We start from the raw sequence: 26,635 nt of genomic DNA on the forward strand, positions 1-26,635 counted from the left end.
TCTTTCTTTCTTTCTTTCTTTCTTTCTTCAGTGTTCTTGCTTTAGGTGTAAGGTCTATAAAACCTCCTCCAATTATAACATTTATAAGATATTTCCCTACATTTTCCTCTAACTGTTTTATGGTCTTAGACCTGATGTTTAGATCTTTGATCCATTTTGAGTTAACTTTTGTATAGGGTGTGAGATACGGGTCCTCTTTCATTCTTTTGCATATGGATATCCAGTTCTCTAGGCACCATTTATTAAAGAGACTGTTCTGTCCCAGGTGAGTTGGCTTGACTTCCTTATCAAAGATCAAATGTCCATAGATGAGAGGGTCTATATCTGAACACTCTATTCGATTCCATTGGTCGATATATCTATCTTTATGCCAGTACCATGCTGTTTTGACCACTGTGGGTTCATAATATGCCTTAAAGTCAGGCAGCGTGAGACCTCCAGTTTTGTTTTTTTTCCTCAAGATTCTTTTAGCAATTTGGGGCACCCTGCCCTTCCAGATAAATTTGTTTATTGGTTTTTCTATTTCTGAAAAGTAAGTTGTTGGGATTTTTATTGGTATTGCATTGAATCTGTAAATCAATTTAGATAGAATTGACATCTTAACTATATTTAGTCTTCCAATCCATGAAACATGGTATGCCCTTCCATCTATTTAGGTCTTCTGTGATTTCTTTTAACAGTTTCTTGTAGTTTTCTTTGTATAGGTCTTTTGTCTCTTTAGTTAAATTTATTCCTAAGTATTTTATTCTTTTAGTTGCAATTGTAAATGGAATTTGTTTCTTGATTTCCCCCTCAGATTGTTCATTACTAGTGTATAGAAACACTACAGATTTTTGAATGTTGATCTTGTAACCTGCCACTTGCGGTACTCGTTTATTAGCTCTAGTAGTTTTGCTGTGGATTTTTCAGGGTTTTCGACATATAGTATCATATCATCTGCAAACAGTGAGAGTTTTACTTCTTCCTTTCCAATTTTGATGCCTTGTATTTCTTTTTCTTGTCTAATTGCTCTGGCTAGGACTTCCAACACAATGTTGAATAACAGTGGTGATAGTGGACATCCTTGTCTTGTTCCTGATCTTAGGGGGAAAGTTTTCAGTTTTTCCCCATTGAGGACGATATTAGCTGTGGATTTTTCATATATTCCCTTTATAATTTTAAGGAAATTCCCTTGTATTCCTATCCTTTGAAGTGTTTTCAACAGGAAAGGATGTTGAATTTTGTCAAATGCCTTCTCTGCATCAATTGAGATGATCATCTGATTTTTCTGCTTTGATTTGTTGATATAGTGTATTACATTAATTGAATTTCTTATGTTGAACCATCCTTGCATACCTGGGATGAATCCTACTTGGTCATGATGTATAATTCTTTTAATGTGTTGCTGGATTCAATTTGCTAGAATTTTATTGAGGATTTTTGCATCTATATTCATTAGAGAGATTGGTCTGTAGTTTTCTTTTTTTGTAATATTTTTGCCTGGTTTTGGTATGACGGTGATGTTGGCTTCATAGAATGAATTAGGTAGCTTTCCCTCCACTTCAATTTTTTTGAAGAGTTTGAGCAGGATTGGTACTAATTCTTTCTGGAATGTTTGGTAGAATTGACATGTGAAGCTGTCTGGTCCTGGACTTTTCTTTTTGGGAAGCTTTTTAATGACTGATTCAATTTCTTTACTTCTGATTGGTTTGTTGAGGTCATCTATTTCTTCTTGAGTCAAAGTTGGTTGTTCATGCCTTTCTAGGAAGTTGTCCATTTCATCTACATTGTTGTATTTATTGGCATAAAGTTGTTCATAGTATCCTGTTATTACCTCCTTTATTTCTGCGGAGTCAGTGGTTATGTCTCCTCTTCCATTTCTGATCTTATTTATCTGTGTCCTCTCTCTTCTTCTTTTTGTCAATCTTGCTAAGGGCCCATCAATCTTATTGATTTTTTCATAGAACCAACTTCTGGTTTTATTGATTTTCTCAATTGTTTTCATGTTCTCAATTTCATTTATTTCTGCTCTAATCTTTGTTATTTCTTTCCTTTTGCTTGCTTTGGGGTTAGTTTGCTGTTCTTTCTCCAGTTCTTCCAAGTGGACAGTTAATTCCCAAATTTTTGCCTTTTCTTCTTTTTTGATACAGGCATTCAGGGCAATAAATTTCCCTCTTAGCACTGCCTTTGCTGCATCCCATAAGTTTTGATGTGTTGTGTTTTCATTTTCATTTGCCTCGAGTTATTTACTGATTTCTCTTGTAATTTCTTCCTTGACCCACTGGTTGTTTAAGAATGTGTTGTTGACCCTCCCCCTCTCTGTGTGGGACATGACTCCCAGGGGTGTGAACCTTCCTTGCAACATGGGACAAAGATCCTAGAATGAGCTGAGACTCAGCATCAAAGGACTGAGAAAAACCCTAGAATGAGCTGAGAATTAACATCAAGGGATCGAGAGAACCTTCTCGACCAAAAGGGGGAAGAGTAAAATGAGACAAAGTCTCAATGGCTGAGAGATTCTAAACATAGTCGAGAGGTTATCCTGGAGGTTATTCTTATGCATTAAGTAGATATCACCTTGTTGTTCAAGATGTAGTGGAGAGGCTGGAGGGAATTGCCTGAAAATGTAGAGCTGTGTTCCAGTAGCCATGTTTCTTGATGATGATTGAACAATGATATAGCTTTCAAAATGAGACTCTGTGAATGTGAAAACCTTATGTCTGATGCTCCTTTTAGCTACTATATCAACAGAAGACTAGAACATATGGAATAAAAATAAATAATAGGGGGAACAAATGTTAAAATAAATTCAGCTTGAAATAGTGGTAAATGAAAGCGAGGGGTAAGGGATATGGTACGTATAGTTTTTTTTTCTCTATTATCATTTTATTTCTTTTTCTGTTGTCTTTTTATTTCTTTTTCTAAATCGATGCAAATATACTAAGAAATGATGAATATGCAACTACGTGATGATATTAACAATTACTGATTGTATATGTAGAATGGAATGATATCCAATGTTTTGTTTGTTAATTTTTTTAATTAATTAAAGAAAAATTAAAAAAAAAAAGAGTGCGTTGTTGAGCCTCCACATATTTGCGAATTTTCTGGCGCTTTGCCTATTATTGATTTCCAACTTCATTCCCTTATGATCTGGGAAAGTGTTTTGTATGATTTCAATCTTTTAAAATTTGTTGAGACTTGCTTTGTGACCCAGTATATGGTCTATCTTTGAGAATGATCCATGAGCACTTGAGAAAATGGTGTATCCTGCTGTTGTGGGGTGCAATTGTCCTATAAATGTCTGTTAAGTCTAGCTCATTTATTGTAATATTCAAATTCTCTGTTTCTTTATTGATCCTCTGTCTAGATGTTATGTCCATTGATGAGAGTGGGGAATTGAAGTCTCCAACTATTATGGTAGATGTGTCTATTTCCCTTTTCAGTGTTTGCAGTGTTTGCCTCATGTATTTTGGGGCATTCTGGTTCGGTGCATAAATATTTATGATTGTTATGTCTTCATGTTGAATTGCTCCTTTTATTAGTACATAGTATCCTTCTTTGTCTCTTTTAACTGTTTTACATTTGAAGTCTAATTTGTTGGATATTAGTATAGCTACTCCTGCTCTTTTCTGGTTGTTATTTGCATGAAATATCTTTTCCCAACCTTTCACTTTCAACCTATGTTTATCTTTGGGTCTAAGATGTGTTTCCTGTAGACAGCATATAGAAGGATCCTGTTTTTTAATCCATTCTGCCAGTCTATGTCTTTTGATTGGGGAGTTCAATCCATTAACATTTAGTGTTATTACTGTTTGGGTAGTACTTTTTTCTACCATTTTGCCTTTTGTATTTTATATGTCATATCTAATTTTCCTTCTTTCTACACTCTTCTCCACACCTCTCTCTTCTGTCTTTTCGTATCTGTCGCTAGTGCTCCCTTTAGTATTTCTTGCAGAGCTGGTCTCTTGGTCACAAATTCTCTCAGTGATTTTTTGTCTGAAAATGTTTTAATTTCTCCCTCATTTTTGAAGGACAATTTTGCTGGGTATAGAATTCTTGGTTGGCAGTTTTCTCTTATTTAATTTAAATATATCATCCCACTGTCTTCTTGCCTCCATGGTTTCTGCTGAGAAATCTACACATAGTCTTATTGGGTTTCCCTTGTATGTGATAGATTGCTTTTCTCTTGCTGCTTTCAAGATCCTCTCTCTCTCTTTGACCTCTGACATTCTGACTAGTAAGTGTCTTGGGGAACGTCTGGTTGGATCTATTCTCTTTGGGGTACGCTGCACTTCTTGGATCTGTAATTTTAGGTCTTTCATAAGAGTTGGGAAATTTTCAGTGATAATTTCTTCTATTAGTGTTTCTCCTCCTTTTCCCTTCTCTTCTCCTTCCGGGACACCCACAACATGTATATTTGTGTGCTTCATATTATCATTCAGTTCCCTGAGTCCCTGCTCATATTTTTCCATTTTTTTCCCTATAGTTTCTGTATCTTGTCAGATTTCAGATGTTCCATCCTCCAGTTCACTAATCCTAACCTCTGTCTCTTGAAATCTACCATTGTAGGTTTCCATTGTTTTTTTCATCTCTTCTACTGTGTCTTTCATTCCCATAAGTTCTGTGATTTGTTTTTTCAGACTTTCCATTTCTTCTTTTTATTCATTCCTTGCCTTCTTCATATCCTCCCTCAATTCACTGATTTGGTTTTTGATGAGGTTTTCCATGTCTGTTTGTATATTCTGAATTAGTTGTTTCAGCTCTTGTATCTCATTTGAACTATTGGTTTGTTCCTTTGACTGGGCCATATCTTCAATTTTCCTGGTGTGATTTGTTATTTTTTGCTGGCGTCTAGACATTTAATTACCTTAATTAGTTCATTCTGGAGATTGCTTTCACTTCTATTACCTAGGGTTTTCTTGCTAGATGAATTTGTTGTCTGTTTGTTCTTTGACCTTCAGTTTAGCTTTTTCTGGACCTCTAGTTTAGGTTTTGTTTAACAGAGGATAATTTTTCAGTTCTTGTTTTCTGGTTTCTTGCCCTGCTTATATGGTGCCTTTTCCCTTCCACCCTTAGGAGGGTGTACGTAGGTATTATAGACTCCAGCAGGGTTTTCCCGGACTAAATTGGCCTCCTATCAGAAGGAAAGAGTCACCTGCATCAGTTTTCCCTGAGGGTGAGACTTAGCAGGTTAAAAGACTTTCCTGTGAAGTCTCTGGGCTCTGTTTTTCTTATCCTGCCCAGTATGTGGCGCGTCTGCCTGCGGGTCACACCAGCAAAAGATATTGCCGCACTTTTAACTTTGGAAGACTCTCCCTGCTGGGGGCATGGTGGAGATGGAGGAGAGATTGTAGGCTGGTTTTAATGGCTTCAAATTGCCAAGCCCTGGGGTCTGAATTCCTTGAGGGAGGGATTCCACCTGAGTAGGGCTTCACCCCTCCCCTGGGGAAGGCCCAGGTGGGAGACAGCTCTGAAAGCAGCCTGTTTCTGCCTATGCCTGGGGCAGTTGCAGCCCGAGAAGTCCTGCTGCTGAATCCAGAGGCTGCCAAGTCTCTGTAGAAACACAGCCACTAAAACCTCCATTTCGTCCCCTTTCCTCTTTTTCCATGATCCCAATGAGCGAACTCCGCCTTGACCAGGTTTAGAGTCTCTTTCCTTTCCCTCTGGGAAGCTGCCTGTGGGGGAGGGGCACCTGGTGCCGGCCGCTGGCTTGGGGAACTCATGGTTTTGGGGAGGCTTGCAGCTGGTCCAGCTGGTCCAGCTGGACCAGCCTGGGGTATGCTGTGTGTCTAGTCACTCACGTGGCTCCGGGAGCTGTTCTGTACTGATTCTGGTTATTTAGTAGTTGTTCTGGAGGACAAACTAAAACATGCACATTGCTAAGCTGCCATCTTGGCCCCCAGACAAAGCAATACCATCTTCCAATACTTTTTGATTATCTGCTTACTATACTCTAGGATGTTTCCAGGCATTACAGCAACCTATACAGGATTATGTATATTTTGGCTCTCTGCTTCAAAGGAAGACATGGCCTGGTCCTTGCCTAGCTCTTTGTTATAAATCCTCACTCCTTGGCCTCTTCTAGTACTTCAACCCATCAGTCGTATTGCTCTTTCATTTATACCAAATGATTCTCATATTCACACTCTATTCTCCAGAAATATCAGCTTGCTTGAGATTTCCCCAAACCCATGTATTTTCTGCCTTTCCTTGTTAATCCCAATACACAAGATTCTTCCTCCCCTCCCAGTTTCTAATCCCCTTCCCCTCCAACTCATACACATCTATCTGGGAAACTCCCGCAGATATTCTTGATCAGATAAACCAAACCCAGGTAAGATAAATCAAACTCTGGGAAATCTTTCTCAATTCCTCCCTCTCTTAGATAGACTTACTTGCTCTCTGCTATATTCAGATTCTTCACATACTTTGTCTAGTAAATACCACATTATATTCTAGTAAATTGTATGTGTCTAATTCCCTCTCTATTTTTCATTAATAAACTAATTTGTGCATTCCACAGATATTTGCTGAGTGCCGATATGCGTCAGGCACTGTGCTATGTTCTGGAATGTAATGGGGACTAAGTCAGATGAGGTTCTTGCTTTTCTAGCTGGAGAGACTATTAAACAAACACAAAAAAGGATGCATAATTATAAATTGTAATATGTACTCTGGAGGAAAAGCAGGGGGCTATGAGAAGCATTACTGAACAGAGAAAAAGATTCTTTTTGTGTTTTCATGCCTGGCACATTTGCTTGGCACATAAGAGATGATCAAAGCTGTTTGCTAAATTGGTGTTGGATAGAAAGGGAAGGGCCTGAAGAGATGGCCGGGCCAAAAGCCTCCTCTTTTCAAATGAGGAATTGAGGCTGAGAGAGCTTATGTGGCTCTCCTAAAGTCACACGGCTTCTAGAAGTCAATAGTAGCAAAATTTAGTCTGTTGATTGAATTCAGTTGGATGACTCCAAGTCTGGTGTCTCTGTTCCACTGTTCATTGTATTTTCTAATGAATATTCTCACTGGTAGTCATTAAGTGTCAGTGGGGGAGCTTTATACATGTTTCCTGACATCTCGGTCACCTAAATTTGATACCAATTAATCAGGCACATCAACAATGACGGCAATAATTTCCAAAAACTTCAAATTATTTAAAAAGCCATTAGTGGTGATGGCGGCACAACACTGTGAATGTAATTAGCGCCACTGAATTGCATGCTTGACAGTGGTTAAAATGGGAAATTTTAGTTGTCTATGTTATCACAATGAAAATTAAAAAAACAAACACAAGTGTATAACACAAAAAGAGAACCTTGATGTAAACTATGGATTTCATTTAATAATTATAACGATATTGGTTCATCAATGATAACAAATGTATCACATATTGTATTAACAATAGGGAAAACTGTGTATGTGTTGGGGGTTGTACAGTGTAAGAAGGTTCTGTATTTTCTGCGTAATTTTGCTATAAGCCTAAAACTGCTCTAAAAAATAAAGTATATGCAAAAAAATAATAATAAAATAAAATGAAGATACTGTTATGTTTCCCTGTACCTTTTCTTCCATTCAGCCTCTTTCTGGAGGCTGATGTGGAACATATTGGCAGGCTCTAGCTTTGCGGTCATCTTTTCCAGAAATGGTGCTGGAAAGCAGACTGTCACAAAAAAAGCTCATTTTATCCTGCATTCCATACAGCCAGAAGATGCCTGTCCCCATCAGAGGTTCTCCTCTTTGGGAAAGCGCAAGGCTGACTCGGACTTACACCAATGAATGTTAATTAGCGTTTGGTAGAAATGGGCTATTCAGCGGCTGATATTTGATATTATGAAACTGGGTGGTTTGAAGCAACACCAGGTGAGAGGATGAGCTGGAAGACCATAAAGAAACAAGGACTTTGTCTATTTTAAAACCTCTCTCTCCCTTTGGCCTCTCTTAATTTCGCATTATACAGGGTCGTGATAAAAGGAGTTTGGGGGCCTGGGATTGGATTCCGGCCCCTCCACTTCCTAGGAGGATAACTTTGGTTGATTCACTGAACATCTATTTTCTCAAATGCAACCTGGAAGGAAATACAGAGGGGCTTGCCTCTGAGGGCTGCTGTAAGGGTTGAATAACTTCATCCGTGCAAACAGATTAGTGCCCAGCATAGGGCATGCTTAGCGACAAGAGCAAGCCTACAGAGTGTGCTTACTCTGCCCCGGCACTGCTCTGAGTTCCATAGGTGAACACAGTCCTCCCCAAATCCTAGGATCCTGGTACATTACCCTCCTTTTACTGGATGAGGAAACTGAGGCACAGAGGTTAACTGGTTTGTCTTAGGTCTCACGGCTGGTAAGAATTAAAGCTGGAAGTTGAACCCAGATGGCCTGTCTCCATCATCTTAGCTCACAAACCCTACCCTAAAGAGCCTCTCAATAAAGATGTGCTATTACTACATTTTCACTTGTGTGTCCTTTTTCATTTACTGCTCACACCTCTCTCTTTAAATCGTTAATCCTCTCTGTTCACACATTCTATGATTATCATGTTATTTGAGCCTAACATTTGAGACAGATGCTACGAGAAAGGATTTTGGGCTGCAGAAGGCAAGAGGTTTAGAAGCAAGAGGCAGGTTTGAAGATGGGGTTTGGCTACGGGAAAGCGGGAATTTCTGAGATATTTATGATAACTCATGGGGACTGGAGGATAGAATATCTGAAGTCATTATGGTCCTGGAAAAACCCGCATAGTCAATGAAGATGCCCTTTTCTGTGCCCTTTAAATCCTTTTCCCAAACGGTACCTTGTGCAAGGCTCAGGGCCTGCTTGTAGAATCCTCGACACACATGAACATCTGCAGACTCCGCGGTGTGGCGGGGGCGGTGGAGGGGCAGGGTCACTGCCTGCCTCTCTTCCCACCTCCCCTGAGCACAGCCGTCTGGAAATACCAGGGCATTCATCCTACCAAGAGTTCTCGGCTTTTCGTGGCTTCTCCCTCTGCAAATTTCAACACAAACCCTTTTCTTTTTCTTCACTTTTTTTTCCCTTTTGTCCAAATGGCTCTCAAGTTCCTGGAAACAAACAAATCAGTCAGTGATGATTTTCAAAGGATTTTAATACTGCAATAAATTTTTTTTTACTTTTCAAATTTCTACAAACCAGGATTCTGGGCATGTCTCTGATCAAATTTCATTTTTAGAAGATAAATGAGAGGAGGGTGGGTAGTGCCGGATATACTGGGACAGCTTAGCGGGGCAGGGAGAAGAAATTAGTATCACTGGTTGCCTTTGGGGAGAACTGGTTGGGGAACAGGGTGGAAGAGAGACGGTATCGACTCTTGAACCTTTTGAAGTTTGGCTGATGTGAATGTATCATCTATTTTTTTTTAAAAAAGGTAAAATTAAGAAAGAAAGGTGGTGTTTGAGGCTGCACCCCTTTTCCTCTGTGAGCTGGCGAGGTGGTGTTAGCTACTCCTGTGGAACAATAATCTTTAAATGTGGCTTGTGGGCGAGATGGAGAGAGAGAGTAATATAATATTTATGCTGCCACTTGTGAGTCATAAGATCCTGAAAAAAAAAAACAACCACCACTACTTTCTGATCCTCAGTTTCCTCATTTTTATCAAAGAAAGAATGGTATGTTAATTCAAAACACAGGCTCAACTCCACCACTTGCTACCTGTGTGACCCTTTGTGTTTGTTTTCTTATCTGTGAAATAGGGCGCTGGAAGTAGTACCTACATTGTAGATTGGAGGATATATGTGTTAAAACGGTTAAACAGGGTCTAGCATAGAACAGGCAGTCAGCAAACATTCATCAGGATTATAGACAGTTCTTGCTTTGTTCTGATATGTGCAAATTTTAGCTGCTATGGTTTGAAGAACGCGTCTCCCAACGACCTGGTTTGCATTTCAATTATCAGAGTATATCGCATTGTGAGTAATTACAGGAAGGATAAGCTTTACTTCTAGCTCTTCGGTCCAGAGATAATGAAGTAAAAGAACAGATGCCCATCATCAGAGGGACCCATCATGTCACTTCTTTCCAAGTCTGTCTGTGATTGGTCACTGCACAGGATATTCTGTTCACTCACAGACAGCGAAGCATGTTGTTGTGCTGCTTGTCTCCCAGGGATAAGCCCAGGTGATAGTTTACAAAAGTGGATAGTTGGCCAACAAAGATGAAAGTGCAGCAAAGAAATAAAAAGTGACAAAACTCCAAGTGAAATTGGATGTGATTAGAAGACTTGAACATGTCAATAGCAAAACAAAGATGGGATGAGCCTTTGACCTGCAGAAGCTACAGTATGAATCCTACTGAAAAAGTCTGATGAATATAAAAGCAAGGTAGAGCCACTTCAACCGATTTTAGCTTAAATTGCACCAGGAATAGTAAGCTGCTTATGGCTGAAAGGGAGCATTTATTTCTACTTTTGATTACGTGCAATATGGCAGAAACTTTTACTGCACAATGAAAATACCTCAGCAGGATTTATACCTAACCTAGATGGAGGTACAGAAAAAAATAGCTGAGCATGGGACTGTTGACCCTGCCACCATTTGAAATATTCTAGATATGCAATTAAAGGAGCTTGGTGAAGGTATAAATGAGGAAAGCAGTTGTGACAAAAAGGATGAAGCTGTCCCAGAGGGAGTGATGTTGATGAAGAAAATCTCGTATTAAAGGAATTCTCACAAATATTTTATGACATTGAAAGTGCAAAGGACAAAATGTTGGAAACTGATACAAAGGCAAATGAAAATTCACCGAGGCATATAAATGAGGCTTGTTCTATATTGTAGGTAATTTGATGAGAAAAAGAAAACAAGCGCTTTTCAATCATTGCTTGATAATTTTTTTAACAAAAATAAAGCATTTAATTCTCAACATTTCTAATGTTTTAGATAACAGTGTACTAAATATTATGTACTATTTTTCACTTCCTTATTCTTTTATAAGTGATATTAAGAGCATCTGCAATGCTTTGAGAAAAAAATTTTAAAGGCTGTGGCATAATCATAGTTTTTCCCATTGATTATTTAGATTGCTTTGGCTCACACTGTCATTTTTATGGTCCTGTACTACCATGCAAAGTGAGAACTGCCTGCATGCAGTTCTTCATAGAAGAGCATATTAAAGACTTTTAAGAGTAGTTATCCTTGGAAAAGGGGATCAGGGTTTAGTGAGTACTTTTACTCTTCACTTTAGACCCTATTGTACTATTTGATGTTTTTTTAACTATGAGCATATAATATTTTTATAAGAATATATTGATAACATACAATATTTGGGAAAAAAATCCCACCACAAAGCTTGGAGTGGAGTATAATAGATGATGCACAATGTTGCTATTTCCACAGGGTCAGAAGCTGAACGCTGCCTTCTGGGGAGAGGGTGTGGGGTACTGGCCAGCAGGAGGATATGGCTCAAAGGCAGGGAACTCAGGACTGCAGCAGAATTGGCTTTGGTGCCCCCTTTGGACACTGTTGCCTCCATTTTGGTGTCTTCCAAACAGGCCCAAATGCTGGGGCTCTTCCAAGGTCATCGGCTTCTCATCTCTGCCCCCACCTGGGTTTGGTCTCCTCCACCTCCCATAACTAGGTCTCAGGCAGCATGCCACGCTCAACACCCCTCATCAGAACCTTCTGTCCTTACTCCCAGGTCATTAGGACGCGGCTGATATGATAGTCATAATAAGTTAATGTGTTCTTTCTTGGCAATATAGCTGCACCGTAAAAATAATTATTTTTAAGGATTTAAATTGTGTGGCAAAACCATTGTCACTTCTTATTCAGTGCTCATGGCAGAAACTGCTAATTGATCACATAATCCTTTCCTTCTCAGAACACTTATGAAAAAAAAATCCAAAGAAGCTACACTCAAAACTTTGGAGTTGGCACTTGAATAAAACCTACTTGCCATCTCTATGGTCCAAAGAGTAACTTTCCTAGTCTAAATTTCAGGGGGTGAGGTGGAAGAGAATGCAGGGGTGGAAGAGAGATTTGGGGGTGTGTGTAGTAAAGGCAGGCCTTGCAGTACTTCAAAACTCATGCCATGGAATGACGGCTCACAGCTGCATAGAAGGAGAGCTGGAACCCTGTCCCAGTGAGGAGATAGAAAGGTCACCTTGGGAAAACTGAGCCAAAGGGGAGGGCCTCAAGACTCACATGCTAGGTGCTTCTCAGGACACCACGTGTTATGGTTAAACTGTGTCTCCCAGAAGACAGTCATGGTCCTGTGAATGTGGCCTTATTTGGAAATACAGTCTTCGAAGATGTGATTAGTTAAGAGGAGGCCAAACTTGATTAGGGTGGGCCCTAATTCAGTATGACTGGTGTCTTTACAATAAGAGGGAAATTTGGACTCAGAAACAAATTGGGGCCACGTGGAGACAGAGGCAGAGATTGTAGAGATGCATCTGGAAGCCTAGGAATGCCAAGGACGCAGACACCAGAAGTTAGAAGCAGTAAGGAGGGGCCCTTCTCCACATGACCCCGCTGAAACCCTCACTTCAGACTTCTACCCTCCAGAGCTGGAAAACAGTAAACATCTGTTGATCAAGTTGCCTAGTTTGTGGAATTTGGTTACGGCAATCATAGGAAACTAGGACATCATGTTTAAGTCCCGAGACCATGAAATGCTCTGTGACATCCTCACACTTTCTGCACACATCGTAGGGAAGAGCACAAGGCCTCACAGAAAAAGCAAATTTCAGCCTTAAAGAGGTCTGGGAAACTGGGCTGCAGAATGTCGATACTCTCCTTACTGCTACTGACCCTCCTTGTGCATCAGTAGGATTCCCAGCCCAGGCAGATTCTATCTGGAAAGAGGCAGAGGAAATTTATCCTAAGGGAAAAAAGAAACAAGAAACAGGGAAATCAAATTATCTGCTTTTGTCACAATGGGGCATGGTTCAGTGGATCTGGTTCAGACTCCCAAATCACGGCTATGTCCACTGAGCACCGCAGAGGGAACCATCTCCATTCTGCCTTTGGAAATGTTAAATTCAGTTTTCTGGGTCTTGTTGTTCTCGGTCTGGAGATGAATCTTCCGCATGGCTAGCCTTGGGAAATCAGGCTCCGCTAACCCACACACTCATCTCCACTAACAGTAATGACAACAGTAATAAATAATAGAAGTAATAACTATTGGGTGTTTACTATGTGCTGGGCACTGTGCTAAGTGTTTTATAAGCATTACCTTACTCAATCCTTATAACCACTGTAAAGAGGTAGGAACTAGTTCATTATTTTATAGGACATTTTATATTCTAAATCTTAATTATGCAAGAAAGGACTACTGTCCAGCAGACATAGCCTTTGACATATTGATTAAAGTTTTCTTCATTTAAAAGGTAGGTTTTCCCCCTTGATAGTATTCTGGTATTTTAAATACATTTTCTCTATGAAGCAAGGTTATGACACATCCAAGGTGACCCCAAGGGCAAGAGGCCCAGCAGAGATTTCATTAGCTCCAAAGCTCTGGCTCTTAAGCACTGGGGCTCTTTAAAAAATGATTTTCTCCCATAAAGTATTTAATGATAAGTCTTTGAACATGATGGGCAGCTGTCTGGTGGCCTTATGCCGGGAAAAGATTTTACTCCCCTCAAACCAGGAGTTCCCTCCCCTCCCCTCCCCTCCCCTCCCCTTCCCACCTCCTCCCCTCCCCTCCCCTCCCCTCCCCTCGCCTCCCCTCCCCTCCCCTTCCCACCTCCTCCCCTCCTCACCCGCCTCCCCTCCCTTCCCTGTGTGTTTGGTGTGTGTATGTGTGTCTGTACCCGTCTCCAGCTTACACCCCCTTCTACACCCTCTTTGCCCCCCACCGCGTGTCGGGCCGGCTCCCATGCCCGGCCCCGTGAGCGGGGATCCGCACTCTGGTCAGTACCCGAGGCGAACCCCCCAGAGCGCCGGCTCGCGATCCTCCCCAGCAACGGGTGCCTCTGACGCCCCGTGTCTCCTCCAGCTCCAGCAGCCCCCCTGGCGATGCCCGTCATGCTTCCCCGCTGCCCACTGGAGCTTTGGCCTGGAAGGGCTGGGGGCAGAAAAGAGGGTGCCCAAGCAGCCGGTGACACAGTCGTGGCTCAAGCTGCGGCCGCCCTCTGCGACCCTGGGTCTCGGAAGCATTCGAGGCGGGTGCAGCAGGTGGCACATCCTCTCCTTGAGGCAGGCGCGCGGGTTTGCCGCAGCCGGGGCTTTCGGGGCCAGAGAAATGAAAAGGTTCAGTTTCACTTTCCTCGGCTCCTCAGAACTGAAATCATGGGCTGTGGCCTCGCAGACCTTCCCCTGCAGGTAATCTGAGCTTTTTGGCTTTTGACTCCTCGCGGTTTCCCAATCAAAAGGCCGCTTCTCACCGTTTTTGTAACTTTTCCTTCAAAGCGCCCTGTAACTGGGGGAGGAGAGTGTTCAGGTGGGAAAAGGAAATCTGCAGGAGCTGGCTCCTCATTTGCCAGATCAGGATTTTTGAAATGTGCTTTGCACTAACTTCTGGGCTGGCCCTGCAAGGACGGGGGCAGTGCTCATCAGGCCTATTTCTGAGGACTGAAGGAATCCGGTACCTGAGGCCCATAGAGCTCTGGCTGCTCCCAGGGCTGGGGTTTGCGGTTTGGGGGAAGGGCAGGAAGTCTGATCTCTTGAGGGTCAGGAAGGACCCTAAGAAGTTGTCAGGGTAGCATTGTCTTAGTCACAAGTCACATCACAAGAGAATTTGGAAGAAGTGCTTTGCCAAAACTTTTCTTCATAGAAGACAAACTTTGCATTCAATCTCTCTCTCTCATCACCCATTCTGTTCCAGGATCTGAAAGACAGCCATGAGCAAAATGAAAAAAGATCCCTGCTTTTGAGAAACATATTAATGGCTGGCAAATAAGCAAAACAAAGAAGAGAAATATGTAGTATGAAAGCTGCTATAGAGAAAAATAAAGCAGGGAACTGGTTCGGGAATGGTGGGAGGGTTTTCCAGGGAAGGCCTCACTGAAAGGTGACATCTGAGGCTTAGGGAGAAGAGAAACAGGGATGAGGGCTAAGCCAGACACCCTGGGTTTCTGGTGGTGACTTCTGGAGAACTTAAATTATCCCGGTGGTCTCAAGGCTCAGAGCTCTTGTCTCTGCCCTGCCTTCTGCCCCCGGGAATGGAGGCTCTATGTGTGGTGGGGGTGGGGGTCCTGCTTTGAGCTCGTGTGAGCTCCTGCTACCCCTCCCAAGAGTTCAGAGACTTAGAGTTTTAGCCCCCACACCTGGTCAGCGTGGGGTATTGGAAAGGTCAGGGCTGACTAGAGACCCAGGCAATTGATAACAGTCAAGAAATGCCTGTTTTCTTGGGCGGAAACAAGGGATGGTCTTGATAACATTGATGGTCAGAGGACATTATGTCAGATACCAAGAGAATCCAACGGAACAAATTTGCATTTATGTTCTGCATGAGTACCCCGTCGATTCATAAACCAGCCACAGAAAAAGGTGTGATTTTCAAAAGTATTTCCTGCGACATATTCAGTTCCACATTTAAAAGGGCCTAACAATGAGCATTTTCATGATATGACTGCAGCAAAAAGTTTCCCACCTTTGGGTGTAAAAAGCTTATTTTATGACCTAGAGTAGGCAGACAGATCGATCCACAAGGGCGTGCTGTCTTTCGCAAAAGTTCGAAAGCTTCCATCAGGAGGAACTGATTCTATCTCCAGCATCTCCTTCCCCGGGGACCCAGGAGACCACGCTGAGCCTTGTTTTTGTGCTTTAGAATGGGAAACCCACTCTGCCATCTTTCCTACCAGCAGGGTGAGAGAAATGCTGCTGTTAGGTCTGTGGTTTGTTTGGACAGACTCATGGCCTCTTGGTGAAGAGAGAAACCTCTACCCTTGACTTTTCCTTATCCTTCCTATTAAAATAGGATTATGTCTACATGTATATAAGACCTGAGAAAAACACATCAGATGTGGATGGTGGTAAATGCTGGGTGATTTTTATTTTCTCTATACTTGAATGTACTTTTCAAAATTTACCCCAAGATTACATGTTCCTTTTATAAAAAGACAAAAAAAAAAAAAAAAAAAAAAAGAAAACCATTGTAAATACCTCTTTTGAGTATTCCTTTTAGGAAGAAAAAAATAGTAAACATTTATATATCACTCTGATTTATAGAGTTCATTTCACATGCATTCTAACTGAGTCCTCTCAACAGCACTCTGATTATTTCATCGAGGTTTCAAGAGACAAGCCTCAGAAGGTTTAGAAACTTTCTCAAGGGCCCACAAGTTGCTGAACCAGAAGTGGAATCCGTCTTCTCACTAAAGAGTTCATCTTCTGTTAGGATCAGGAGAACAGCTGTCTTGGGAGAAGTGGGTTGAGGCTGTAGAAGGAAAGCACAAGGCAAGTTGGGGGAGGCAGAAGTTTGGTGGACGCTGTTTAGATGACTGGGTTGTCATATTTCTGATGTTATCTGGTGGGTCCCCAGACTTTCCAGACTGGGTAGAAAGCACACCCTCAGGAAGATGAATCCCCCCCAGGTTCCTGCTGGCTGGGTTTTGCTCTGCCTGGCTCAGCTGTCTAGTGGGAGACAATTGGGAACTGCTCCCCCAAGTCCCATGGCCCACATTCCTCCTTTCCTGGGGCCCAGTTGGACTCCCGTTCCTTTTGAGCAGGGCTAAGTGAGAGGCCCATGGTCCAGGGATGGGGGTGCCTGCTGGGGTGGGGACTTCTGGGCTGAGGAGGGCCTCTGAACCACATCTGTGGAGATCTGGGGAAGGAGTTCTCAGATGAAGCGAGGGAAGAGGACATCACAGGAGGTTCTCTCTCCAAGACGTGCCACAGTGTTCTGGGCAGCCCTTCTTTCCTGGACATTTGTCCATAGGCACCTGAGGATGCTCGGGGGAGGCTCCAGATGGCATTCCTTTCTCTGTTTGGGGCCAGCCTTGCTGGGGAAAGGCTGATCTGTCTCTGCTTCTGTACGTGCATCCGGTGGAAGAATTCTTGAGACCGGTCGATTGGGAAGGAAGGTGAAAAGTGATTGTTTTTTTTGTCTAGAGATAGAATAAGTGGTGAGTTGGGGCCTGCTCCTAAAGGCTTGTGAGAGCCAACTGTTAAGTTTTCAGGAATGTTCTGTGTCATCAAATTGGTAATTAGAAATTGGTCATAATGGGAGTATTTACACCGTGGGAATTGATAAGCAGTACAAATCAGGGTTTCTTCTGCCAAAGAGGTGGTTGTTTAACACTGGTGTACGTCTGGGCAGCAGTGCCCTTTCTGTATTGTGGTTTGGGCTTCACTGTGACCTTTTTTTTTTGTTTTTTGCATGGGCAGGCACCGGGAATCAAACCCGGGTCTCCAGCATGGCAGGTGAGAACTCTGCCAGCTGAGCCACCGTGGCCTGCCCTGCTGTAACTTTTTGAGGGGGGGTAATAACAACAGTGCCTGGCTTGGCGTCCTTTCTATGGTTCCATGAAAGGAGTGGGTTCACCCTTGCCTGTGGCTTTCTGTTTTTTTCTTTCCTATACCTAAATCACAGAGGGCAGCTTGGCTAGAAAGGGACCTCCTGTGCCCTCCATTCCAAGCTTCTTTAGACCGTGTGGCAGCTAGCACACTGCCCAGAACAAAGTAGGTGCCCCAGAAACGGTAGTTCAAAGGGGCTGATGGAATCATTATCACCTATTAGAATTTGGTAATTTTTCCTTTTGTCAGCAGAGGGCACTACAGGACTGATTGTGTGTCTGAGTTACAGCTCCCATTTCTACTCTTTCCTTTAAAGAAAGAAAGAAAAAAAAACCACTTTGAATGAATTGGGAAGAGGCCAAACTGACTTGGTGATTTTTAGGGAGAGCATCAATTTTGAAAAAAAAATTGCAATCTCAAGGGATAGTAGTAAACATTTCTGTAGCACTTTACGGATTTCAGAAAGCACTTGGCCTACATGTCTTATTTAATTGCCACAACAGATCTTGGCTCCATTACTTACTGACTCGCTGACCTTGGACAGATCAGAAAAGCTTCCTGTGCTTTCGTTGCCTCCTCTGTCAAATGGGGATGATAACAGTACTCATCCTACAGGCTGCATGTGAAATTAAAAGAGGATGCACACAAAGCACTTAGCCTGCTTTGCACCTCACTGGCACTCCTTACAGGCTAGCTCTTATTTATTATTGTTACAATGCGGGCACCTGACTCTACGGGTAAAGGAATCTGCTCAAGGTCACACAACTTCTCATTGGGGATCTCTGCCTCTGGCCACCGAGCCCACCCCAGCTCTCCTCCTGAGGAGGAGAAAAAAAGCTTTCAGCTGTGCTAATAATCCCCACACTACTGCTTGAGGGCTTTGAAACTACTTTGTTTTAAATCCCACCCCCCCTTATTTTTTTCATAGGCAGGCACCAGAAAGAACCCAAAAACTTTCCCTCTTGACATCCTATTTATCCTATCAGTTTGCTTAGTAACTCATGTTTCTTGGAGAGCTCATGGTTAACCTCAGCTGAGTGCTGCCCAGGCCTCGCTATCCAAATCTGAGTGCTCCAATCCAGTAGGTTTACTGTCCTTGTGGCCTAAACCCGGTGTTATGAGCACGACTCCTGAAGCACCAGCAGCTGTAAGGCAGGAGTAGTGGAGATTCAGGCCCCATCCGAGGCAGGAAGTGGATATGATATACAGGCTTAGTGTTGTCTGATTTTCTGATATTTCAAAAGAAGCAAGAACTCTAAATTTTTATGCAAAATGTCCAAACTGATAAATCTCATCAACAGACTTGTTTTAATGAAAAAAACAAACACCATGGGGATCTACTCCGATACACTATGGAGCTACCGTTAGCAATCACTGGTGTATGCCCTAAGGTTGGGGTTGGTGGGGTAGGGCAGCCCCGGCGCAGGGTTGGGGTTCGCATGGGGCACAAGAGGGATCCCATTTCCTCATCTAAAATCAATGTATTATGCTCTGTTGATCATTTTCTGATCATTGGCTGAGTTATGTAGCAGTCTTTGCTCTTTCTGTAAAGTATCAATTTCTTTCCTAAGCAGTTTTGGAAGCTTCTGGATGGAGAATTGGGATAAGTGGAATCTATCTGCAATCCTGTTACGTGGCTCCAGGCAAATTTCCAAGGTTTCCCACCCTCCCCTTCAACACACCCATGGTGGCCGATTTCACCTGTGAACTGGCACTGCCAATCAGCAGTGGCTGCTGTCCTCTCCTCTCTTCTCAGAGGTGGAGGCTTGACTTTCTAAAAGCTAAGCCAGGAGCTTCCTACTGGCCTACATTGAATCCTCCTACCCCCAAATTTTGAATTATTATTGTCATTGCTCACTTGCTATTTAGTATTCAAGAAACTCTTAGAAACAGGCATGTCTGTGGGATAGTCCATGCAGGGAATCAGGACAGGCACAAGAACTGAGTCATCTGCTGCCTCTGACAAACAGACGCCAGGATGGAATTAGATGCTCAATGCACATATTGGGAAAAGCACCTACGAAGGATAAAGGGTAAGGGAGTGGGAGGTGAGTAGAGACTTCAGGCAACATTACAAGCCTGATGTTTGTCCAAGGAGAGGAGAGCAGAGATTTGGTGGGTAGAGCCTATAGTGAAGCCCCAAGAAAGTCCTGGCTGGGCTGATGGGAGTCCCAGAGCAAAGGTTATTTATGGGAAGAGTCCCCAGTGGGCAGGAGTGGCCACTCCCCTGCTGCACCCTGGAAGAGGGAGGAGTCAGTGTGAATACGCGCGCGCGCGTGTGTGTGTGTGTGTGTGTGTGTGTTGGGGGGGTGGGGCTCCCAAAGATGGCACAGCTGAAGCCGTTATTAAACAACTGCACTCCTTAAAACAGATTCTCTCTCAAAGGGAGATCTGAGCTCTCCCATGACTGCTACAATCAGCAAGATATTTTTCATGACTCCAGAAATGTGTGGTTTAACTTATTTTTTTAACACAATAATTGGGAGCAGAGTACAGGGGTTCAGAGTTAGTCCTGGGTTTGTACCTCTCTCGCTGCGCTGGCTGTGACCTCAGGCAAGGTCCTTTATTTTTCCAAGCTAATTTTCCTTATTAGCTTATATTCAATGAAAGCGTTCCCACCCCTCCCCCCCATGGAGTAATTATGAGAGTTACATGATAGAATGTGTATAAAGTGCTTAGCACAGTTCAAGGTGCATAGCAAGTGCTGAATGAGTATTATTTTTACTTTAAGGTGTTTTATGAGATGAGATGTAGGCTGGCCACCCAACAACCTCTTCCTTACTTTGATGTTTAGAGTTCTTACCCTTTAAAATGATATTAGTGTGCGTCTGAGCATGAGCACTTAGGTAAGCCAAGTGAGGATGTTCTTATAGACAGTGGCCACCAGTGGCAGCCTCCCACCGACCCTGGGTGGCAGGTTCTAGTTTATGATGAGCAGACTGAGCCTCAGAAAGTTCTTGGTGATTTGGTGGAGCAGGCGACCCAGGTCTGACCAATCAGAGCATTGCATTATATCCTCTCGGCTCAGCGATAGGCAGATGATCCAGTCAGAATCATGGGAGCATGGTAAGAGTGGCCAGGGCAGCTGCATTGGCCTCTGTTTCCGACGCGCTTGGGTGAGGCTGAACCTCCACGTGGATGAACCTCTCTGAAAATGAGGCAGTGGCAAAACCGGGTGGCCAGCGAATCCAATACCCATTCAAACCCTTTCTCCCGTGAGTGGTCTGGAGGAGACTGCTTATTGTCCCACAACACCCTCCTTTTCTCCATGTTGGTGTTAGGACCACCCAAGTTTTAGCTCAGCATGTGGCTACCCAAATACTACGTTTCCCAGCCTCCCCTATGGCTAAGTAGAACCATGTGACTTGGTTCTGGCCAATAGGATGTGAGCAGAAGTGATGAGCGTAAATTCTGGATCGCATCCTTGAAAGGAAGCTGCTTCCCCTTCTCAACTTTCTCTCCTGCTGGCTGAGAAATGGCCACAGTGCAGAAGCCAGCTGGGCCCGGTGGTGAACAGTCCCGAGATGGCTATTCTTTGACTTCATGTGAGGTAGAAAAAGAAAAGCCTTCTATCTCATGCCAATGTAATTTTGGATGTGTTTGTTATTGCCTGTCCCATCCCTGAGTACCATGCTCGCCTGTGCTTCAGAGGCTGGACTAAAACAATTACATGCTTTCCTGCCTCCTCAGTGGCTGGCGTGGCCGTGTGACCCTGTTGTGACCAATGACTTGGATGCAGAAGTCAGCTGCAGACTTTGGGAAAGGATTTCCTTTTCTAAATAAAAGAATCAGATGCCGTTAACCTCTTTTTTCTGCCTTGAATGCTGGAACTGGAGCAGTCCTCCTGTGCCTTGCAGATAGTAGAGCAGAAATGAAGAAAGAGCCTGGACTTTTCTGAGTTTTCTGTTATTACAGCGGAAGCACCAAACATCAGTAGAACTTAATGAGGCAACAGAGAAGCCAGATCTTGCTGATGTTGTCTGGCCTCTTTAATACAGCTGTGCCCAAGATTAGTGCGTATCTGAGAGCTTTTCAGTTATAAGAAAGTAGGTTCTCTTTCTACTTCAGCAGCTTAGGCTGAGTTTTCTGTTGCTTGAAATGAAGATTCCTGATAGAACTATTAACAGCTAGCAATGTAGAACCATTCAGTTTTCACCTGTTTTCACTCTCTCCCCAAGATTTTATGACCAAAAAAAAAAAAAATTAAAGGAAGGACAGAAAGAAGAAAGAAGGAAGGAAAGAGGGGAAGAATAACAAGATGAGGTAAGTTAAAAGAAGGTTAGTATATTTCTACAGTTCCTTGGTTAGAAACCTGGGTCATAATTTCCCTTGCTCAGGATGCTTATTTCTAACTCCTGTGGCCTGCCCTTGACGTCATTTGAAGTCATTAACTGCAGTGAGTGGTGTGACTCAGTTTCCCACTCCAAGCAACTCATTGCCACTTTTCCGAGGTCTTCCATTCCTCTTTACTCTTTTCCCTTAGACGTGGCATGGTGCACACTAAAGAAGCCATGTCTTGAGCCAACCTGGTTATTCCGCCAGGTTACTCGTAAGTCCGTGGGTCATAACACTCTTGTACTTACTGATCTCCAGGGTTTTCATCGCTTCCGAGAACAGACCATTTAGTCCAGGCTTGGTGCACAGCATCATTAATAGGCAATTGCCACAGGGAGATAATACAGGAAGAAAAATGGCTAAAAATATACAGTGAATCACAGAAAATTACATCCTTCAAAACCTACAGTATATTCCTATTGCCATAGCAACCCCGACTAGTAAAGACAGGGATGATTTATTACAGGCTTTCCCCGGCACTCAATTCTGCCGGAAGCTCCTCCAGGCTGTGGTGTGAGTCCCATGGGGGTGAGTGATGAGGACATCACAGACCCAGGGTTTTCTCTCCTCCATCCCTTCCAGTGGTGTTTCTGAGGCGACGAAATCTGAGTTCTTTCAATACAGCCCAGACGGTCTCCCCAGCCCCATTTCTGAGGTGCAGGTGACTCTGACAAAGTATCCTACCCAAATATCCTACAGAATATCCTACATGAACGCCAACAGCAGCAGGGGCTGGCTTCCTGGAGGGGGCAGTGTGAATGGGGGTATGCCAGATCTAGCTCAACAAATGAGGAAAGGAGAGGAGTCCTTTCCTTCTTCCTCTTCCTCCTCTTTCCTCCCTTTCTTCCTCTTTCTCCCAACCTCTCCACTCTTCTCTTTCCCCTGCTATTTCCTCAGTGCATCTACCATGAAATGGACTGGCCTCAGGTCAGGGTCAAGAGAGGGAGGAGGGACTCATGCCTTGACTTACAAAATGAGTCTGGTAATTATGAGAGAGAAGACAATGAAATGCATGTAAATAAAATTATCATTCAATTGGAACTTTAACATTCATTGGCCTATGATGTGTGTTTTATCGTATGTTAAAAATGAGATTCTGCTAATATAAATGAATGAACTAGGAGAATTTCAATTAAGAACATAGACCATTAGGAGATAGAAATAGCATAGATATTGGGTAATTGGAGCTGAAGGGACAGACTGTGCAACAGGACTGATTGTAAAAATTCAGAAATGGATAGCACAATACTACCTAACTGTAATACAGTAATGTTAGTGCACTCAATGAAGCTGAATGTGAGAATGATAGAAAGAGGAGGGCTGAGGGCATAAATGAAATCAGAAGAAAAGATAGACAGTAAAGACTGAGATGGTATAATCTAGGAATGCCTAGAGTGTACAATGATAGTGACTAAATGTACAAATTTAAAAATGTTTTTGCATGAGGAAGAACAAAGAAATGTCAATATTGCAGGGTGTTGAAAATAGATGGTAATTCATATTTTAAAACTTTTAACATATGTGTGAGACTAAAGCAAAAAATGTTTATTTGGTATAAAATTTATATTTTGACTAGTGCATCTCCTAATATAACTGAGCACCATAAGTACATGGACTCTTGAGTAGGACATGAGATTTTGTAGGTTTGTCCAGAGTGATGCCTCAGTAAATCCCAGAAGGATTTGAACAGTGAATAAAAACGTATTTGCAAAGTCCCCTTGGGGGAATGGTGAGAAAGAGGGAAATTCAGTTTCCCATTTGGAGAAGGCCTGATATTCTTGCAAGCAGTGAGGACAACAAAATCAATAGGCTGAGCCCTCAATCTTGGAGTTTGTTTATATGGTACCTATCCCCACAAAGGATAGGCTAAGCCTGCTTAAAATTAGGCCTAAGAGTCACCCCCAGAGAACCTCTTTTGTTGCTCAAATGTAGTCTATCTCTCAGCCAACAGGGCAGACAAACTCACTGCCCTCCCCCTCTCTACATGGGCCATGACTCCCCGGGATATAAACCTCCCTGGCAACATGGGACAGAAATCCTAGAATGAGCTGGGACTCAGCATCAAGGAATTGAGAAAACCTTCTCGACTGAAAAAGGGAAGAGAGAAATGAGACAAATAAAGTGGCAGTGGCTGAGAGATTTCAGATAGAGTTGAGAGGTTATCCTGGAGGTTATTCTTACACATTATATAGATATCCCCTTTTTAGTTTAAGGTGTATTAGAGAGGCTAGAGGAAAGAACCTGAAACTGTAGAGCTGTGTTCCAGTAGCCATGTTTCTTTAAGATGATTGTATAATGTATAACTTTCACAAAGTAACTGTGTGATTGTGAAAACCTTGTTCTGATGCTCCTTTTATCTATAGTATGGACAGATGAGTGAAAAATATAGATTAAAAATAAATAAATAATGGGGGGAACAAATGTTAAAATAAATTGGGTAGAGGGAAATACTAGTGGTCAATGAGAGGGAGGGGTAAGGGATATGGTATATATGAGTTTTTTCTTTTTATTTCTTTTTCTGGAGTGATGTAAATGTCCTGAGAAATTATCATAGTGATGAATATACAAGTATGTGAAAAAAAATGGGATTCTGGAATGCTGTTTAAGTTTCCATAATTTGGAGAAATATTCTGGACCAGACTTCTGGAGAATGCTCTTTCAAAAACAGCCCTCACAAGACAGGTCAAAGGGAAAAGTAGGCAGCTGGATGGAGTTCCCACTGGCCAAAGTTGGTGCAATCTGATCTCCAAAAGAAATAATGAGAGTAGTGGTTTACAATCCATTGAATAAAATAAGAAAATATAAGTCCGTAGTGATCTAAACAAATAAATTGAGGAAAAGTAAATAAAAACAGCTCTCCCTTAAAATTCCAAAAATATATGTAGAAGAAATGATGGAATTAGAAAATCACCATTTGGCAACCTTCATAGTAATAATTGATCAGGCAAGAATTGTAACTTTTGGAAATTTTTAAATAAAATTTATTTTAAAAAAAGAATTAAAAAAAACAGTAAAAGTAATTATCAATCGATAATAAAACTAGTGGGTAAAATTTGATGAGAAATAGTTCATTTACACAATCTCAAAGTATCTCCTCACAAAGTACTTAATATATCAAAAAGAAAGATAGCAATTTTCCAGAGGAGACACTGGACAGACCCCACCTGAAGCACGTGACAAAGTTAACGGGCAAATGGGACAAATCAATATCATGCATCTTCTGCTATGATACATGAAAAAGGACACACTAATATTTATGTGGTGTTCCTGCTGAAAATGTACAAATGTATCAGGTAAGCCCCAAATGAGGAGCATTCTATTAAATAAATGGCCCATAATCTTCAAAACTGTCAACCCATCATTAAAGACCAAGGAAGACTAAAGAACTATTCTAATTTAAGGAACCTAAAGAGACATGACATCATGTGATTCTGGATTGGATTTTAGATAAAACTTTTTTCTCTTTTGCTATAAAGAACACTATGAGAAAAATTGCCAAAAGTTGAAAAGAGATGTAGTTTAGCTAATAGTATTATATCAATATTAATTTTATAGTTTTAGTAATGTATTGGGGTTATGAAAGATAATGTATTTTTTAGGAAATACACACTCAGATATTTAGGGGGAAGGAGCATCGTATCTGCTCAAACAGTTCAGAAAAACATGGGTATATACATAGAGAGAGAGAAAGAAGAAAATGAGGTGAAGTGTATACAGGATTTCTTCATACTTTTCATACATTTCTGTAAAAAGTATCTTGTGCTTTTATGTAAGTCTGAAATTATTTTAATAAAACTTTCTCAATAGCCTATTTGCAGATTCATAGACCTTCTGAGAGAATTTTCTTCTCCTCTCTTCTTTTCCCCACAGTGACACTACACAGTCTCACAAAGCAGGAGAAGTCTATGTTAATAGGGAAGTATGAGGAGGGTGTGTGTTTGTGTGTGTGTGTGTGTGTGTGTGTGTGTGTGTACACACAGGGCCCAGGAAGATGCAGTTACTCCTTCAGAGTCACTAGAGGCCAAACATAAAGCTGGAATAAAGTCAGTCGGGGCAAGGCCGGGATCAGACCAGTTAATGAAACCAACGGCTTTTCAGGTTTCTGGGGCAAGGAAGGGAGGGTGTGGCTTCAGCTTAGTGACAGTAGAGCCTAGGACTGAGTATGTTTTCTTTATTTCTCTCTCTCTCTCTCCTCCCCTACCCCTACTTATGCACATGATATTTTTCTCTCCTCTTCTCTCCTAGAATCTTCTCAAACACTGGTAACTGGTGATGGAGCCATTCCCATCAAGGACAGAGCATGTCTCCACAGAAGGGGGCACTTTTCTTCCATTGGAATCCAGGATAAAGCTCAACGTGTGGAAACCTGCTAACTTCAGGCTCAGAAAGGGGAGGGTGTGGGGCAGGGCAGGCCATCGTGAGGCCCAGGTGCCCCCGTCCTGGTCTGTCCAAAACCTGCAAGTCCCAAAACAGTTTCTCTAATGCCTAAACCATGGTCATGATGTAAGAAGATTCCGAAGGAGGGTCTGCAGTATGCAACATTAAAATTCACTCCCCTTCTTTCTCTAATAGGCATTTACTTTAATTCACTCATATCAATATTGCAAGCTGCAGTGAAGCAGTAAGTGATTTTGCTATTTATAAATAAGTCTGATCAAATGAAATAATGTCTTAGTTCCTTCCCAGTGGTCTGAGGACAATAACAGAAGCCTACGGGATGGGTGGGGTAGAGTTCCTCTCCCCTAAGGAAACAGCTATCTGCCCAACCCCCTGCTTTTGAAGACATTGCCTTGTGATTAGAGGGAGGCATAGGGAAGAAAGAAAAACTGAGTCATTTTCAGTTCTGAAAAGATGTTATTTGTCTCAGTCTGCCATCATCAGCTAGACATAAGTTGTGCAAATCAAATTGGCACA

General features: G+C 42.2%; 1 long non-coding RNA gene across 1 annotated transcript; it reads left to right on the top strand.

The window, feature by feature from the left end:
• Nucleotides 1–14,190: 14,190 nt before the first annotated feature.
• LOC143651262 (uncharacterized) lies at nucleotides 14,191–26,635 on the top strand. The gene is made up of 4 exons (XR_013159938.1): nucleotides 14,191–14,251; nucleotides 21,565–21,649; nucleotides 25,967–26,442; nucleotides 26,476–26,635. It is a non-coding gene; the product is annotated as an uncharacterized LOC143651262 (long non-coding RNA).

Source organism: Tamandua tetradactyla, chromosome 12 (assembly GCF_023851605.1).
Source record: "Tamandua tetradactyla isolate mTamTet1 chromosome 12, mTamTet1.pri, whole genome shotgun sequence".
NCBI classification, from domain to species: domain Eukaryota; kingdom Metazoa; phylum Chordata; class Mammalia; order Pilosa; family Myrmecophagidae; genus Tamandua; species Tamandua tetradactyla.